Below are 20,174 nucleotides of genomic sequence, written 5' to 3' on the forward strand. Positions count from 1 at the left end.
ATTTTTTGTGCTTGGGCCACAGTGAAAGTTCCCTTTGATACCTGCACGTATCTTGCTAGATGCAAAATCTTGACAGAGAAAAGAGGAAAGATAATAAGCTAAAGGAAAGGAAAGGGGAGGGGCTTGCCTGGTGGCGCAGTGGTTGAGAGTCCGCCTGCCGATGCAGGGGACACGGGCTCGTGCCCCGGTCCGGGAAGATCCCACATGCCGCGGAGCGGCTGGGCCCGTGAGCCATGGCCGCTGAGCCTGTGCGTCCAGAGCCTGTGCTCCGCAACGGGAGAGGCCACAACAGCGAGAGGTCTGCGTACCGCAAAAAGAAATGCCTTCATTTCTCTAACCTGAATTATTCTAATTGCAATTCAGGCATTTTCTCTATTCTTCTACATTCAATGATGTTGAAGGTATTTAGGTAACTGGCTTTTGAAAAATAAACTTTCCTAATCACTAGCTAGAGACAACATTATCGGTAAAGGTGAACATTTCTAGAAAATATGCATTTTTCTCTAGATATCTGAACCTATATTTAAGCAAGAAAAAATTGAACCTTTAAAAACTGTCTTTGTGAAAGTGAATATTGAAACATCTTCTAGAAAGATAATGAGGTGGATGAGCTAATGAGAAATCTCTTCCTGTGCTTCATAAACTATGGGTTTCATATTACTTTTTATTTTTTCCTAGCATTTCTCCCATCCCATCCCCTTACCTGCCTATGCTCATGTGCCCTTATGGATTAGTTCTTTTATTTATTCGTAATTTTACATATACATTTAGATAAATGACTGTGTAAGTGGTGAGATGAACGGCTAATGAGAGGAGTTGTGGCTGATAACCAGGAGTAACACCTTTCAACTTTGTCAGGGATACAAGGTAATTTTGCTGGAGGACTGACATTATAATGAACACCAAGGTGGGATTTCCATTATATCTTTTCTTCTCCACCCAATTCTCTCCCTCCGTCCCTTTTGTGTTGCTACGCAAATGTCTAACTTAATTCCAGAAGGAAGTAGTCTCCTTTAACCCCACTTTATATTGTAAAGAACGTTACACACACAGAGACAAAAGCCTATCGGGCAGAGAGGGTAGTCTCATCTCCACAATCCTCAATCCCTGGAAATTCTTCCAGAACCTCCGCATAGTCTATGGGTGTGCTGGCATTTTGAAGTTCAGCCAGCTAATTGGAAAATGGTAGACGTAGGGTATCAGAGACAGGAAGGAGAAAATGAAAACCTTTTAGTTATCTGTGGTCTTCACCAAATATTTCCAGGTGCCTCCTCTTCGAGGCTCATAACAGGAATGTACTTCCCAGGTGGAGTCCATGTGAATACTTCTGCCTGGTATATGTGAGTGCAAGTCATGTATGCCATTTCCCAGATAAAGCATTTAACCTGAATGTGAGACCTTCCGGAACTCTCTTTTTCCCTCTGCCATGGCCACCAGCATGGTGTATAGCAAAAAGAATAATTGGGAGAAGAGGTCTTTAGCACTGCAAGTTTGCCCAACAAAATCCTGGGTCCCAGAATATGATGGGCAAAGCAAGACTCCCCAGGACACCTGCTGTGAGCGTGTGTTTCGTGAAAGAACTAAACCTCCATTGTTCTTAGTCACTGAGCATTGGGAGTTGCTTGATATGGAGCATAATAACCCAGTCCATCTTCATTTTACAGAGAATAATAACAAAGGTAGCGGCCGTCATTTAAAGGAAAGGAGAAGAGGTTCTCAGCAATACCAAGAAGTGGCTTAGGGGCTGAGAAAGGCTACACCACCACCAACCCCACTTCCATAGGCTCAGCACCACTCGTCACTCACTACCACTTCTCTGAGGTGGAAATTCTTCTTTCAGTACTTCTGTGTAAGGGCTGTGCAAGAGCAGATTCAAGCATCAGTATCACACACACAGCTCTGTTGCCTCCTCTTGATCTGTGTCCTTCCCTGCCCTCTTGTCACAAGTTGGGTTCTCTGGAAATGAACACCCTGATGGAGTTTTGTAGAAATATATTTGTTAGGGATCAACACTTATAAAAAAAAAAGGAAGAAGTGAAATCAGAAATGAAGAAAGGGAAAAGGTGAACTTCAGGGCAGTTCCCACAAAGCTACAGCTTACCCATCTGGGAGCCCTGGAGCAAATACCATCCATCGGAATGACCAGCACTGGGCAGAAATGGCCAGCTTCAGCGCCAGAGGCACGACTTGGTACCTCCCAAGCACAGAGACGGATCCTGACCATCCTGAGAGCTGGAAGCTGCCTGATGACCTAACTCCCCACACACAGTTTAGCATCAAATCCTTCCTTGAATGGGGATCCAGGTGGAGCCCCTCCATGTCTAACACCTCCCTCACAAAAAGCCTTCCTTCCATTTACCAGAAAAAGGTTCAGACCAAAAATTAAATCTCATTTCTCTGAGTCATCAGGTTCTGGCGGACTTCATTGTAATGTGTGGGAACTCTGAGGTAATCATACCGTAAAGCATCTCAGGTAACCTCCAAATTGGTTGGCCTGCTTCCAGTTTCTTCCCACTCAAGTTCAACCTGCAAACCTCAACGCGATAAATTTTCATGAAACACCTCTATCACGTCACCTTCATGGTCAAAAACCTTCGTAACTTTCATTCGTCAAATTTCTTAGGCTTGTCCTATGGATGCGTGCATCTCTGGCAGAGGAGATTTTCTCCCCACTCTGCAAAGAGGTACTCCCCTCCAAACGCTCTCAGACCTCCCAACCACTGGGTTTTTTGTTTGTTTGTTTTTGGGTTTTTTTGCAGTATGCGGGCCTCTCACTGCTGTGGCCTCTCCCGTTGCAGAGCACAGGCTCCGGACGCACAGGCTCAGCGGCCATGGCTCACGGGCCCAGCCGCTCCGCGGCATGTGGGATCTTCCCAGACCGGGGCACGAACCTGTGTCCCCTACATCGGCAGGCGGACTCTCAACCACTGCGCCACCAGGGAAGCCCCCAACCACTAGTTTTGACTTTACTATGTCTATACTTCTCTACTCCGGAACTCTTTTCCATCTTTCCCTCTTGTCAAAATCTTTCACAACCCTTAATTCCCAACTCAGCTGTATCCTCCTCTGAGATGCCCTTCCTGACCACCCAAAGTCCACAGTGAGTATTCTCTGCCTTCTATGAACTCTTAAAAAATAGCCTAGTTTTTGATGATGGCCATTCTGACCACTGTAAGGTGATACCTTAATGTAGTTTTGATTTGCATTTCTCTAATAATTAGTGATGTTGAGCATCTTTTCATGTTTTTGTTGGCCATCTGAATATCTTCTTTGGAGAAATGTCTATTTAGGTCTTCCACCCATTTTTTTGATTGGGTCGTTTGTTTTTTTGATGTTGAGCTGCATGAGCTGCATGGGAAGGAAATCCAAAAAAACAGGGGATATGTGTATTATGTATGGCTGATTCACTTTGCTGTACAGCAGAAACTGACACAGCAGTGTAAAGCAACTATACTCCAATAAAAAAAAATAACCTAGGACTTCCCTGGTGGCACAGTGGTTGAGAGTCCGCCTGCTGATGCAGGGGACACGGGTTCGTGCCCCGGTCTGGGAAGATCCCACATGTCACGGAGCAGCTGGGCCCGTGAGCCATGGCCGCTGAGCCTGCGCGTCCGGAGCCTGTACTCCTCAACGGGAGAGGCCACAACAGTGAGGCCAGCGTACTGCAAAAAAAAAAAAAAAAAAAATAGCCTATTACCATGCTTTGTCGATATTTCATTTGCATAGGACTCTAGATCCAGGGCTCGGGATAAACCCTTACTCAGTATCCTTTGTGCCTTTTGCAGTGGCTCAATAGAGGTGAGGAAGAAAGAGCCAGGGACCACTTACTGGCCAACTAGTCTCAGTTTCCTTGCCTGTGAGAAAGAGAGAATGAATTGGATGTTCCTCTCTGTCATTTTGAGCTCAGGTATTCTATGACTGATTGTAGAGCAATGAATGGACTGTCAGATCAGTCTCGTGGCAGACTGAAGTTATCTTCAGTAATTTCTATGAGAAAGAGATAAAGGAACGGGCATTATCTAACCAAGACATTAAGTCACTAAGAGAAAAGCAGTGCCTTAGGTTGGGTTTGGGTGAATCAAACAACTCATCTCTATTAGTGAAGAAACGGTCTCAAAAGCCTCTCAAGTACAGGACAACAAGGAAACAATCAGCAAGAAATGAAAGTCATCTCTCTCCTCTAGGACTCTGAGAGAGGAAATAGTCTTAGACGGCAGTGTCAAACCATCAGCAACTATTTACTGAAGTCCACTTGGTGATCATCAAAGTCTTTAGGCCGGGTACCAAAGACACACAGGGTGAGTCTCCTGTCTTAAATGACCTTCCAATCTAGTGTGGCAGGCAAAAATGAGACATGAAACAACAATAACTATAAGGCAGCATGGAATTAAGTTCTGTGTAGTGGAATTGGGCTTGACTACAGACCTCACCTCCTCACTTCTATAGAGTGAATCGTCTCAGGCATTAACTAATGTTTCTAACCCTCATGTGTGAAAATGTAGGTAATGGTAGTATTTACCTCACAGGGTGTTGGGAGGATTAAATGAGATAACATAAGTAAACTGCAGTCCTGGTACACTGTAAGAGCTCAATAAATATTTATCATCATCATCAACAGCATAGTTTTATATGCCAGTGAGTGTTCAGACTTATGCACTGGAGTAACCTGGCAGAGCTTCCCAAGACAGGCAGAAAGGAGTTGGGCCATAAAGATGAGGTGTGGGGTGAGGGAAAACCTTTACAAGTGAGAGAAAAACAAAATGAATTTGGATCCATATGACCAACTGAGAATTCTATGCAGAAATAGCCTTTGACAATGGCCTCTTGAAGTGTGGGTGGCCCAAGTTGTATACAGGATCCTGTGGCTGGTGGATGGTCTAAATATTTGCCTCACCTTGGACTCCACTGCACCATGGATGCAAAACAGGAAGAAGTATAGATGCTGGGAGCCCCTGTCCTACTCAATTTTAGAATTCAACTACAAATTTTGGCAAAGTGAAAACTGTGCTTTTTCTACTACAGACTTCAAAGGAATTGTTTCATAAAGGCTGGGCACTCTCAACAACGGCATATTGTAGAATATGAGGGTTTGGTAACACTAGCAGTATCTAGGAGTTACTGGGCAAATCCCACCTGTCTTTTTCATAATAACCATTTTCCCTGAAAGGTTTTCTGTATCATCATGGCTACTGGTTAAATTAAGCTTTAAGGAAAAATAACAGAATAATTAATTTTAGGTTCTGCAGATTTCCAGTAATAAACATCACTAATGCTTCATTTTGGGGCCACTGGTAACTAATTTAAACTTTTTTCTCATTATATAGTCGATTTCCTTAATTCGAGGAGGCCACATTATTTTTCTATTAGCTTTTGGCCTTCCTCCAACTCGTCTTGATCAAAATGCTTATTGTGTCTTGCCATTAAGGATAATTTAGTTCCTCTATAGATAACAAATTGCACATTTAAAAAAAAGAGAAGAAAAAAATTCAGTTGCTGCCACACAATTTCACTGCTTCTTCCAAGTGAAAACAAAAATATTTGCAATTCAACAGCATGGAGCTATTGCAGGACAAGGGCTAATGGCAGTTAAATGAAATATTCTTTGCCAACAGCACTGTGCAAATTAAAGTGCTTTACTTTGAACGTTGAATGATCTGAACTACGTTTTCCGCATTGCCATTGCCATTGGAAAGAGGAGAAGAAACTTTGTAAACATTTCATTTCATTTTCCTTCATCAAATACTCACTGAGACCCTACTGTGTGCCAGGCAACTGTTCTGGGCTCTAAGGGACGGATGTAACCATGAGTAAGAGAAAGTCTTAGCTCTCACTGACCTTAAACTCAAGTAGGAAATCAGCCAGCCAGCATACAGGTACATATTGGGTGGTGGTAGAATCTATGAAAGTACCTAAAGAAGGTAAAAGGGAAGTGGGAGAGAGAGGCAGGGGATGGGGAGGGGTCCTGTTTCATATAGTGTGATAAGGGAAGAGGTATCCAATAAAGGACACTTGATCAGGGACCTGACTGAAGTGAGAGAATAAGCTATGTAGATACCACGGTAAACACACACTCTCCAACACTTGCGTATGCTTACACGTGCTCATCAATGAACAGTCTGGGTAAACAGATTTAGAAGGGCTTTTCACTCATCCCAATTCTCTAAACTTGTAGTGCTAGCAGAACTTAGGTCTCTCTCTTTAAAATGTTAATAAACGGTTGCCTGCTTAATTTTGACGCCAAGGGAAGACCGTAAATCTGAGAGGTGGCCGTTCTGTTATACATCATGCATACTGCAGAAATCAGCAGGCTCCAACTGCCCAGAAGGCTGAACAAAAGTGGGATTTATACTCCTCCCTCTCCGACCTTTCACACATGAATCAAATGATATGTTCCCGAAGAAGAGTGAGGAATTGACACAGTCTGTGCCAGCATGTAGCTAAGGTTGGGACCTGTGTGTATCGATGGTTACACTCGGACCTCGTGTCCCCCTGCCATATGGAGATTAATCTGGCTCAGGCCCTGCTGATCGTTGGAATTAATAATCATCCTTACACAATACCAGGCAGTCACCACAGAAACGTGATCCTGAATGGAGCCGGAGTCATCAGGCGCGACCCAGCCATCACCTGCTCCCATTCCCCACTTGGTTCAACTTAAAATTAAACATAGTCACAGACCACTTACGGAGAGGACAGATTTCCTCAGCCCTTAGGAATCCTGGAAGCAGCTCTCACAGGGTCACAGTACCAAATCCAGGCCATACTCTTTCATTCAGTCCTACTGACTGCTACTTAAAGGCAAAAAGCTCCAAGAGCTCAAAACTAGATTTTCAGCTCCCAGAGAATTTTAATTTGCTAACTAGTAGAAGCAGGAAAAGGAGAGTCATAAAAGAAGGAAATAATGGAAATCGACTACTTGGTAGAGACAGAATACAGGGGGGAAAAAAATTAAAGATGCAGCAGAACCCAGCAGTAGGTTACAGCACAGAACAAAAGTGTATGCTGACTCTGAGCTAGGTCTGCCATTTCCCATCTTTGTGACTCTGAGTTCCATAATCTCTCTATTCCTCTGTTTCCTCAGTTGTAAAATGGAATGAACAGTAACCCCTTCTGATGAGGGCTATAACTTATACCGTGTGCCCGTGAGACAGTGAGTATGCATGTCTATGATGGTGAGTTTTACTCTACATTCTAAGGGCAGCCTTTTGCCCTAATTACGATTCACTTTGCAGCATTTAGTATAAAAAGACCCGGCCACTGTAACCGTTTGTATCTATTCTGATCCACACTGGATGTTTTGTTATTTAGCATACCAAATGTTAGAAATGGGTTTTCATTAGTGAAATGACTGGGTTTGACTTAACGGGTATTAGTACTGGGTTTTCATTAATTAAAACTAGTGATGTTTAAGATGCAGATTGGTTAATATATTATAAATGTATTTTTCACCACTCCATGGACAAGGAATAAGGCCCTAGGATTTCTTCACTCTTAGAAGTAGTGTCCTGGGCTTAATTCCTAAAGAACTGTTCCTAAATAACTCTTGGTTCTGAGGGATTAACCAACTGAAATTGACTAGATGGCTAGCCCAATTCCCACTCTAAAGTGTTGTCATATTTGCTTTGGGGGAGCCTTTCATGCGAGAACCAGTCAGATCTCCCCCAAACACACAGATTTTATAGAACAGGATAAAACTATCAGTTCATACCTTCTCACTTAGAAATGTGTGTAGTGTTTCTACCAGCTGTTTAAGATGACACAATAATTTGTTATATATTTTTGAAATGTTGCCATCATAAGTATTTATCCTTTCAAATTTTGGCAACTGCAAGCATGAGTTTCAGTTATATGAAAATGTCACCTATATGAAACACTCCATTTCCAGTGAAGTTCACATTTTCAGGTACTGATTTTTGACTTGTTACTTCAAAAATGTTGCACCCAAGTGATTCACACTGTTGGGAAACAATTCCCCATGGGTGTCTCACATTTGTGTACATGTTGAATGCACAAGCACTACTGTCTGACTTTATTCTGGACTATTTTTTCAAGGACATTTGTATGGCAAACAACTTTGAAAGACAAAAACAGTGTCTCCCTTTGGAGCAAAGGGCAGGTTTATTTACTGTCCATTATAATAAATATAATGTCTCTGGTGCAAAGTTCAGGCAGGGTAATTGTCCTTTATAAAATACTTGGGTTTTCTAAACTTGGGATTCCTCTCCTATAATGCACTTTACTGTGTATCCAAAACTCACCCAACCCTCCAAGTGTTGGCCTGTGGGAACTGGGGCTCTGGGAACCAAAGTAAAACGCTGATAAAGTGGCCCTGGCTATTGCTGTAAGAACAAATCATCTTTTCTCTATCATCTAAGAATCTTGTGTCCTCTGTCAGCATCCATCACACTGTGGCATGCTACCCTGTTAGCTTGTATGTAGGATAAAATCTCAGATTGTTCACAGTTTTTGACACACATCAACTCTGAATCAATTTTACTTTAAGTACATAATCGTGATGAATGCCATGAAGTCCAAAGATGAGCAGGAATACTACACAGACCTTAAGAATTTTCAGCAAAGAAAAGGGAGGGAACAATTATCACTCTACTTTGGACAGGATTGTGACTGAAAGCTGCAAAGTCTTGGTGTCAGAATTGATTGCAAGAGGAGAGTTATAATATTAAAGAGAGTCAACTCTTCTCAAGTGCCTTCAGGCTGACTGGAAGCATCTGTTTACATGAAAATAATTAAAATTCCAAATATAAATGATTATTTTTTAGTCATTGAAGAAATATTCTCTGAAAATGTACTAAATAATACTTTTGCCTATTTTTTTAAAAAACAGTAACTTTTTCTTTAAATATTTGACTTGTTTTTCTTTATTGTATCTGATAATGCAAGTACTACATAGTCATTATAGAAATTATTTAAAAATGTGTAAAATCATGAGAATTAAGTATGTACTCGTTGGAGTTCCATTCCTAGAACAGCAGTGTGAGGAGTTCCATTGCCCCAACTCTCTAGTGAAACAGCCATAACTTTTGAAATTATTTTTAAAAACATTTAAAATTGTTCTAATTTAATTAGGACAATTGAGTTGTCAATTAAAAGAATAAAGAAAGAAACATATATTCATAAAAATCTACTAAATCTTGCTAAGAACAGCTGGAGTCTGTGACATCTGAGCCACCCCTCCCATTCACCTCAGCATGACAGAAGCTCCACTCTGGATGGCTGTGGCCAAGAAGATAAGGCTTCACCATCATTCAGCTCTCAGTCAAGGGATCAGTGTTTGACTCGGAGAGGCAGGCCATCAGGATTTCTCACCACCCTCCCTCCAGCTCCAAGTTTCGGAGGCTAAGTTCCTGACAGGGGGGCTGAGAGGCCAGAGGCTCCTTCTCCCACCTATCTACTACTCACAGGGCAGGAGGTTTACAGCAGGTACAGAAAGCAGGGAATACTGAAGTCCCAATGTTCTTCATCCCAGCTCATTCACAGGGTAGAAGTTTCACCCAGGAGAAAGAAGCCAAGAAGATTACAAGCTACTGTCTCTACCAAGTACCCTCCTTTTTTTAAAGCAGGGGTGTCTCAAGAAGCAGGTCACTCTCCCACTCCCCATCTGAAGAGTAACTGGGAGATTCTCATCAGGGGAGAGGATGTCCCTAAGAACAAAAAAGTTTGAATATGTCCCCCAGAACACCTGATATTATCTGGAAAAGTGTGAGGAAGTTCAAGTTTCAGGATGCTCTCAAAAAAAGGAAAGTAGATTTGGGTAGTGTGCAATTATGAAGAAGTTGAGAGCTTCATGAGAGCAGGAACCTAAAATATAGACCAGGTAACCAGAGAGAATCAGGGGGAAAAAAATCAGCTAAAAAGGGATTTCCTGGGTTCAGAACAAATCTCAGACTGGTCTCAAAAACCATTCCTGAAAAGGTGTCTGGATTTAGCTGGATAAGACGGTAGAACAATTTATGCCCCTGAGCATTGCTGAAAACAATAGAACAACCAGTCGGAAATTAGTGGAACCTAATAGCTGGATGTCATACAAACAGAGGCAGACAGATTAAGAGTGATATCAGGGAGACAGAGGCTTGCTAACACCATTACCCCAGAGTGACTGTGTGAATACCCAAGTCTTAGTCATCAAGAAGAGCTACATCAGAAGCTTCATGCTGCAGATGAAGGAAATAAACTTCACTAAAATGCTCCAGTCAGTTCATCAAACAAATAAGCAAGCAAATAAAAACAAACAAAAAAGCCAAGGTGGATCCCAAAGGGGATCAGCATCTAAGGTTACTATAACATACTGTCTAAAATGTCCAGTTTTCAACAATAATTACTAGACATGAAGAGAAATAAGAAACTGTTACCCATACATAGAGAAAAACCAAGCAATAGAAACAGACTTTAGGAGGCCTCAGATGGTGGATTTAGCAAAGGCTGCAAAGCAGCTATAATAATTATGTTTAATGAAAACTATGTTTAAAGAAATAAAGGAAGGTATGATGACAATTTCTGACTGAACAAAATCACTGAAGAAATCAAAATTATAAAAAAGAACTAAATAGAAATTCTTAAGTTAGAAAGTACAGTAACTAAATGAAAACAGCTAAAGGGGCAAACAATAGATTTGAACTGGAATAAGAAAAAATCAGAGAACTTAAAGATAGATTGATACAGATTATGCAATCTGAAGAACACAGAGAGAAAAGAATGAAGAAAAAACAGAGCCTTAAAGAAATGTGGAACACCACTGTGTGCAACAACACACACATACAGGAAGTACCATAAGAGGACAAAGAGACAGGATCGGAAAAAATATTCAAAGAAATAATGGCTAAAAATCTCCCATAAGAAAGACATTAACCTACACATCCAAAAGCTCAATGAACTCTAACTGGGTAAAATGCAAAGATATCCATCAACAGTTGAAACAGTGAAAGGCAAAGAGAAAATATTGAAAGCAGCAAGAGAAAAGAACTCATCATACACAAAGAGTCCCCAGTAAGATTAGTAACTGACTTCTCATTGGAAACCATGGAAGCCAGAGGCAGAGGCAGAGGCAGAGGCAGAGGCAGAGGGATAATGATTTAAGTACTAAAAGAAGAAGAAGAAGAAAACCCTCTCATCCAAGAATCTTATATCCAGCAAAACTATCTTTAAAAATAAAGGCAAAATTAAAAAAATACAAAACTGAGATACAAAAACAGAGAGAAGATCTTGCTAGCAGATCCACCTTATAAGAAATAACTGAAGGAAGATTTTTCAGGCTGAAAGTAAGTGCCTCTAGGTAGTACTCTGAATACACACACAAACAAGAGCACCAGTACAGGCAATGTGATAATTATAAAATACATTTGGGAACATACTCTGTATACCACTTTGCAACCTGCTTTGTTCACTTAGTACTATATTTCCAAAGAAAAATGATTGTGATAAAGTAAGAGGTTTAGAGAAATTATTTGTAGATAAAAAAATCTATAAAGTGGTCCAGTGGAGTAAGGGAAACTAGTAAAGCTCCTAAGAAGACTTGAAACTACTAAAAATTAGCCCATTCATTGAGGAAATAGGTGTCTTAACTCTATCCTCTAATATACCATTTGTGTCCCCTATGAGATTTTGCTATTGATGCTTTTTGAGATTTTTAATTCTCATGGAAAAAGTGAACTTATTAAGTGGTATAAAAAATCAAAAAATCTTGGCTAAAAGGCAATTAGTTTATGGGCAGTGTGGCTGGGCAGCTGGCAGTGAGGTTCAGTGGGTAAAACACTGGCCTGGAGGAGAGCATGCCTTAATTAAGTTTTCAGTTGAAACTGCTCCTAATTCACTGTCCTTTTCTAGGCATGCAGTCAGACTGTTAGGAGTACTCACACTAGCAAAATCAGTCATGGGTGGTGGTTATTAAAAAGATTGACAGGATTACCCTGAACTTCAGCCAGGTGTCATGGAACTTGAAGGTGGGAACCAGAAAGTTAGGAACTGAGTCAGGGGTGTTACCTTCTACCTCTTACTCTTGCCCTTTGTTACTGCCAGCTCTTGCCCCCCTCAGAATCTGCTAAGTTACCCTCGATGCAGCAATGAGCCATCTACTTCTACGTCTCCTACTCCCTCACAGTTCAGGCTCACACATGCCTCACGTGAATGCGTGCTGATTGCAGCCTTGACTGTAATAGTCCTTTCAGCTCAAGGAATTACTGACCACCTTTGGTCTCTTAGTTAAAATTTTGGAGAGAACAATTTGCAGTGGCTTAGTCCAGCTTACTGGTTAACTCCTCTCTACGTCTACAAGTTGAAACAATCTCCTGTGAAAAAGAAATTCATGTACGGTTGCCCTGCCAAGGGTGGCAATTAGGGGCAGCTAGATTCAAAAAGAATATAGGTGTGTGTTGTCAAAAATTCAGAAATAGTAAAAATTAAAACCAGACCAGTAAAATATTATTTAGTAAGAGTTTACCTTGCACAAAAACACAGTTTATGAACTGGGAGTCTTCAAATGCAAAACCAATAAGAAGCTCAGTGGCATGACATTATGGGATGATGGCTTATAAAGTGAAAATGAGGAGGTGGTTTAACATTCACAATAATTGGTTATTACAATGAGGTTTCCAGATGGCAGGGGACTGGTTAAAAGTGACTCTCATACAACTTTAGGAAGATGACTTAAGTTCCTTTTACGATTATCAGAGGCATTTACCACAGATAACCCAAGTTAAGTTTTGCTTAATATGTTCATGGAATAAGCTAGATTTCGTTTTGCTTATGTGGCTTAAATGGTTTTGCGTGCTTGGGGAGTTTCAAGCCTGGTCTCTATTTTAACAGTCTCAGTGTCTGTTACATTGCTCTTTATTAAGTTACTGCCTCTTTTATCTACAATACTCATCTATAAAATTCTTCTCTGTGGCTCCTTCGATTCAACATAGAATAGTCTACTTCTCCAGGGATACATGAATAACTAGTACCCAAAGGCATTCTAAATTGAGCGTTCTACACACCCACTGGCATGACACGGGACGATCTTCAGGTACCGGACACTGCCAGAACTAGGTCATCCTGTGTTCTAGCCCCCCACTCACTCCCCCAGCCCACCCCCAACACTACCAGCATACCTGATACCTTCTTTGTAACTTGGAATTCCATATTCTCTTTGGTTTATTTTCAAAGAACCAGGCTCTAGCCTAGGCATCTGACTTGAGGATTTTCCCAGTTACATTTTGAAAGAGATCCCCACTTATTTCTTTTTCTATATGGAAATACTTATGCATATCTGACATTAATTAAAGGACTAATTTAATAGCAATTCTGAGAAAAATAAGCCAATCTCTAAATATTCAACCTCATTCTCTCTTCTCTGCATATTGCAAATAAAGTCAATCCTATAAGTAACGTGTAAGCTATAGTGTGAGCAATTTGAGTCCTTAATTGGATGAATATATCTGAGGCCGAATGACAGAACTTATGTTATCAAGTTGCTACTGTATGTCTTCAATGCAGAATTTCCAACAGATGTATGGGGGCTGGGGGCGGGGGGAGGCAGACACACCACTGAGGATGAATCAAAGGAGAAAGTGAAAGTGGATTTTACCAATAAAATAAGCTCAAGTTGCTGTCTTCACAAGTCCTTCAAAGCACAGTGGCAAATCTGTTCTTGCCCTCCCCTGATTTTCCATCATCTGTGACCTAAAACACTGGCCCTCTTGACCAACAACATGGTGGTCCAGAAACACCTTTACTAAAAATCTAAGGAATGCCCGATAAATCTCGAAAAAAATTCTACTGGATAATCTAACTTATAGCTTGATTATATTTAGCTCAGAATCTTATTAGAGCCTCATACTCATCTTTAACTATTTTCTTCTACCACAATTAGACTGTTAGTTCTTTATCAAAAAAAGATTGGGCCACATTTTTCTGCTGAATCCTACTGGAATTCTTAATATATTATTAGCTAAACGCATAGTAGACACTCAAAAATGCTTATCCCTTTGAATCAAGTTGAACATATGGTCCTTTAGGATCTAAAACAGCCATTCCAGTTTTCCCTGGAGGTTAACTTCCATTTTCCTTAGCAAATGGAGCAGGGAAAAAAAGAAAATCACATATATGAAAAGCCAGCATGCTCATAGAACAATAGGTAATAAAACACCAGACGGTTCCTCCCTTAGATATTGTCTGTTGTATTCATTTTACTGAGGAAGAAACTGAGAAGGAGAGGGGTAAGCTACCTGCTCGAGGCACACAGTTCACCACAATCTTGGCCCCTTCTCTGCTCTCATCATTCCAACTGCTGAACAATTATTAAAAAGTCAAAAAGACCTTGATCTTGCTCTACAGTCATTCTGCACCAGTCTGCCAAACTTCTTGTTACTGGTGATTTGCAATCTCTCGAAGGGGACAGTTATTCAGCAGGCTTTCACAACACCTTGAATGTCTCCATTCATTAGTGTCGCTTTTCCTTTTCTATTACACGAAGTCATCCACAGATTTCACCCATCAAAATTCTGCCCCCTCCTTCATATTCAAAGCAGGGTGGTTATCACTGCTTCTTCCTATCTAAATAAGCCAAATAACTACGGCACATTCCCTAGAATGGATTCTCAGGGGTAGCGAAAGGATGAGTAAACCTAGAAAGGCACTGCTTTAAAAGTTTCTCTTACTGAAGGGTGAAGGATCTATCTAGGATCAGGTTAACAGTCATGGAAACCTCAATCTCACAACAACCAAATAATAAGAGGCAAGTACAGAAGACTTTCCATCCATAAGGAAATGCATTCCTCTTCGAAGAGGAATATAAAGACACTGAAAATGACAAAGCTATGAGATGGGAACTTGGCAACTTGTGTCTTAAGGACTTCTAAAAACGTTCATTTCCAACACAGATTCTATGCAGTCTTTGCAAAGGAAAACATCTCTAATGCATATGGGCTTTCTCTAGTTGGGGCGAGGGGGGGCTACTCTTCGTTGCGGTGCGCAGGCTTCTCATTGTGGTGGCTTCTCTTGCTGTGGAGCATGGGCTCTAGGCGTGTGGGCTTCAGTAGTCGTGGCTCATGGGCTTTTGAGCGCAGGCTCAGTAGTTGTGGCACACAGGCTTAGTTGCTCCGCGGCATGTGGGGTCTTCCCGACGAGGGCTCAACCCATGTTCCCTGCATTGGCAGGCAGATTCTTAACCACTGCACCACCAGGGAAGCCCCCATCATGGGATTCTTATACCATGTAACATCACTCTGTCCAGCCTTGACACCATGGTCCAGTGAGGCATTAATTACATTCTGCTCTCAGGCTTCAATTAGTGGATCATGATGTGGACTCATCAGAAGAACTACATGTCTTTACAGAACATTAAAAATTGTGGAAGTGCAAGCATGCATCTTGATGACACATTATCTAGGGATCCCAGTTAGCGATTCTGTCATTAAGAGACCTCCATCCCAAGTAAAGGAAGATGGAGTATAGAGTTTGGGAGCAGACAAATGGTTTATGGCAGAATTACAAACACCAAATGGAATGCAAGCTACAAAACCACCTCTGCGCAGATTTCAGCTGAAGAGAAAAAGGAAAAGAGAGAGGAGATTTCTCTCTTGGTGATAGGTAACTTCATTTGGTTCTCACAATGCTGGCATTTGTCTTGTTATTAGTTTCTTCTCTCAAACTCAAGAAAGAGCAAGAGTAGACTTTTTACTTAATATGTTCTACAAAGTGAATTTACAACCATTCTTAAAGTAGAATATATTATAAAATAGGGGAATAATTATCCTAAATGACAATAATCATTTTAGAACAAGATCATCAGGGTGGGATTCTGAATCCATGTTGAGTTTCCAATACAGCAAAGCTTTTCAACAATCTGCATTTTGGTCCATGACCTCACTCACTAAATCTAAACCTTATCTCAGTCATTACTGGTATGGATTCCGGGGAAGCAGGACCATAAGAAATTTCACAAACTAAACTGATCTATGGCTCAGACTTAGAATAAAATAAACACAAGTTATTCTAGATTAATGGCATAGCTGAATATGTCCAGGGGAAAGCTTCTTCAGCGTTCCATCTGCAACAGAATCCGAAAGATCTGTGACCCTCTGAGCAAGTATTTCTGCTTACTCCCACAGGTCTAGATCAGCTCTGTTCCCTGATGCTCCAGATTCTTATGTGGAACCCTGCCCCGGCCTCAGCAAGCTCCTTGGAAACTGTACCCAGACTGCGCACTGGATTTCTCTCTCCTGGTTTTTACTTCATGCTTTCCCTGAAATGACTTCCCTGGGACTAAATCTTCCCTCCACGGGAACTTTGAATTAACAATGTTCCCTTTCCCCACAGCCAGCTCCAGGTACACCCAAACACCATGGCTGCTTTCCCCGTGGTAGGTCCTTCTGAGAACTACATTCCTTAACCTTTCTAGATGTACTCTATCTGGTGCTTAGAAATTTAAGAAATCAGAGAAATGTGACATTTAATAAACCCTTGTTGAAATAATGAATAAAATAATGAATGAATGAAGAATGAATATCAAGAATGAAGAATGACTATCACTGGGCTTGAGATCAGGAGACCTAGATTCAAGTCCTGACTTAACCACACTCTGGCCATATGATTTTGGACTATGCTTAATTCTTCGACCCACAGTGGCTTAGTTCAGGCTGCTATGTCAAAATACCAATAGACCAGGTATTTTAAACAAGAAACACTTATTTCTCATAATTCTGGAGGCTGAGGTGTCTAGGATCAACGCACCGGCAGATTCAGTTCTTGGTGAGGGCCCTCTTCCCAGCTGGCAGACATCTGCCTTCTCACTGTGTCCTCATGGTGGAGAGAGGAAGCTCTGGTGTCTCTTTCTCTTCTTATAAGGGCCCCATTCCATCACGTGGGCTGCATCCTCATGGCCTCATATAAGCCTAATCACCTCCCAAAGGCCCCACCTTCTAACACCATCACATTGAATGTTACGGCTTCACAAAATGAATTTTGAAAGGACACGAATATTCAGTCCATGAGGCACAGGGTTTTTGTTTGTTTGTTTTGTTTTCTCTTGTTTTACCAGTAAAATAAGGATAAATACCTCTTCTATTTCACGGTTTTTATGAATCTGAAAATGAATTTTTCAAACTGTAAAGTACAACTGAAATATTTTACTGTTATTATTAGAGAAACTTACATACAGACTTTATTCAATTAAAGTGAAAATACTTCCAGACAGAGAGAAGAATTTGGCAGACAGAACCCAGAACTATGTGCTGTTCTATTTGACATGCTGTTCACTCTGTTTGGAATTCTCCTTTGTCCTCCATCCTCCAACCCTTCAACACTCACACCTGGAAAATTAATTTTGACTTACCTTTTAACACTCAGCTCAGACATCATCTTTGACAATTTTGTGTCAAAGCAGTACATGGTAAGTGGGGGGAATAATGCTAAGAGGGAAGGCTAAAATGAGATTACTCAATGCCAGATGTACCTGCCACCACAGGATGTACTATAACCAAGACATTGCCACTGTGCAGATGGCAGAGAAGTGGAACATTCATTCATTCACCAAAAGAACGTTCAGACATTTCCCATGTGCCTTATTTCACAATACTAGACACAAAGAAACTTACGTCTTGTCGGAAAGCATCAGACTGTACGTTAGTCAACGAAGAAATATATGTCTGAAAAATATAGTGTCAGAGTTACACCAAATGGAATATGAAAGAGTTATATTTGAAATCTGCAACATGTGAACATATTACTTAGGAACTTTCTGTCAACTTGGAATCTACTACTTGAAGAGTCATTCAAAGGGATTAATCCAAACCTAATTCACGGCTATGAACAACCCATTCCACGGCTGAGTTACCACAGTCAGAGAGACTCAACAGGTATTTACATGCAACTTTTATGTGCTGGATATAGTGCCAGGCATAGGGTTGTGGGACTGGGGTCATGAAGACAAAGGTACACGCCCTACCACCATGGAGCTTACACTCTAATGCAACAGAGTTCATATTTTGAATCTCTTGGACTGGAAAAGTCTTTAAAGATTAAATGCGATATTTCATTATTATTCTATTCTAAATAATACTTCCACAACAAAATTAGAGAGGAGGGACTTCCCTGGTGGTGCAGTGGTTGAGAATCTGCCTGCCAATGCAGGGGACATGGGTTCAAGCCCTGGTCTGGGAAGATCCCACATGCCGTGGTGCAACTAAACCCGTGCGCCACAAATACTGAGCCTGCAATCTAGAGCCCATGAGCCACAACTACTGAGCCCGTGTGCTGCAACTACTGAAGCCTGCGCACCACAGCCCGTGCTCCGCAACAAGAGAAGCCACCGCAGTGAGAAGCCCGCGCACCACAACAAAGAGTAGTCCCTGCTCACTGCAACTAGAGAAAGCCTGTGTGCAGCAACAAAGACCCAACTCAGCCAAATAAATAAATTAAATAAATAAATTTATTTAAAAATATATATATTGGAAACCAAATCCTTTAAAAAAAATTAGAGAGGAGATCATATCAAAAAGTTTTTAAATGAGTAAGCAGCTCTATGAAAAAATGCCTACACTGTTATTTTTCTCATTTCCCTGCTAATCTGAAGAATTTTATTACCAACTAGCCTTAGCTTCTGGACTTTGGGTTGGGAAACAGTGCTCCAGCAAATATGAGGTTTTCTTGATCCCTATGCTGAAGGTACAGAATCAAGTCAGCCTGAAGAGAGGAGAAAGAGGCAAACTTTTTCTTCCTATCATTATTAAGTTAGTGGTGCCAGAAAAACTGATTTGAAAATATGGGAGCTCGTTTTGGACCCCTTCCTTCTACCTTTTTTTTTTTTAACACCTTTATTGGAGTATAATTGCTTTACAATGGTGTGTTAGTTTCTACTTTACAACAAAGTGAATCAGCTATACATATACATATGTTCCCATATCTCTTTCCTCTTGCGTCTCCCTCCCTCCCACCCTCCCTATCCCACCCCTCTAGGTGGTCACAAAGCACCGAGCTGATCTCCCTGTGCTATGCGGCTGCTTCCCACTAGCTCTCTATTTTACATTTGCCTTCTACCTCTCTTGCTACATCTCTGGCCTACCTCTCAGAAAGTGTCTCGTATTCTCCAACTACTATAAACCCCATCTCAAAAGTAATCCTTGCACTCAAATGACTTACTGAATCCTCCTCAAATCGAAACTCCCTCCCTCTGTGCAACTGAACTCAATTGTTTCAGAAAAGCAATAAGGTTGAAACAACCCTCCCAGATGTGTTTGCATTTGCAAAATAACTTTTATTGCTTTTTTCTAATTATAAAAGTAATTCACAGTTATTGTAGAAAACATATGAAATATAAAACAGTATGAAGAAAAAAACAAAAATTCTCAAAGCCTGTAGGATATTTGCATTTCCAAGAGGGAGTGTTTGTTGACAGATGTATGCAGACAGGGTAGATCTACTGAGGGCTTACAGTATTACCAGGGGATTGTCATAGGGACTTGGAGAAAATTAAAGTGAGGCAGAAGCAGATCTTATCCTCAAATAACTTATACTATAGTACACAAATTATTCTAGTATTAATGAATTAAAAGTCAACAGATGCTCTGCATTCCAAATGGAGAGTATAACCCTAGCTTTGTGAAATTCTGTTTTCAGCTGCAGAAATAAAGGTTCAGCTTTTAAGCTGAGCTCATTGCAGGAAACTGCGAATATGAATGTCAAATTCTCTCTACAGGATCTACCATCCTTGGAAAGCATGAACCAGGCAGAGAGAGAAGGGATTATTACAAATTATGTTAACCTAAAACAAACAGTTTACTTTCCTCACATATTCACTTTCTCTCTTTATAGAACTTTTATAAGAAAGTGAAATCATCTAATACGAACTCTAAATGCTCCTCCTTCCACTTCTCCTGTTTTGTTGTTGTTTGTTACTTACTTTTCATTTATATACTGTAAATTTTACTCTTTATGATAGTTCTATGAGTTTTAACAAATGCATAGAGTTGTATTAGTACCAAAACAAGATGCAAAACCATTCCATCGGCATCTCTCTGCAATTCCCTTGTGTTACCCTTTTCAGTCAATCTTCTCCTGCCCAGCAATCTTTGGTAACCACTGATCTGTTCTCCATCCCTGTAATTCTACCTTTTTTAAAAATGTCATATCAATGAATCGGAATCTGGTTTCTTTCACTTACCACAGTGCATGTGAGATCC

The sequence above is a fragment of the Lagenorhynchus albirostris genome, chromosome 14 (genome assembly GCF_949774975.1).
Source record: "Lagenorhynchus albirostris chromosome 14, mLagAlb1.1, whole genome shotgun sequence".
NCBI classification, from domain to species: domain Eukaryota; kingdom Metazoa; phylum Chordata; class Mammalia; order Artiodactyla; family Delphinidae; genus Lagenorhynchus; species Lagenorhynchus albirostris.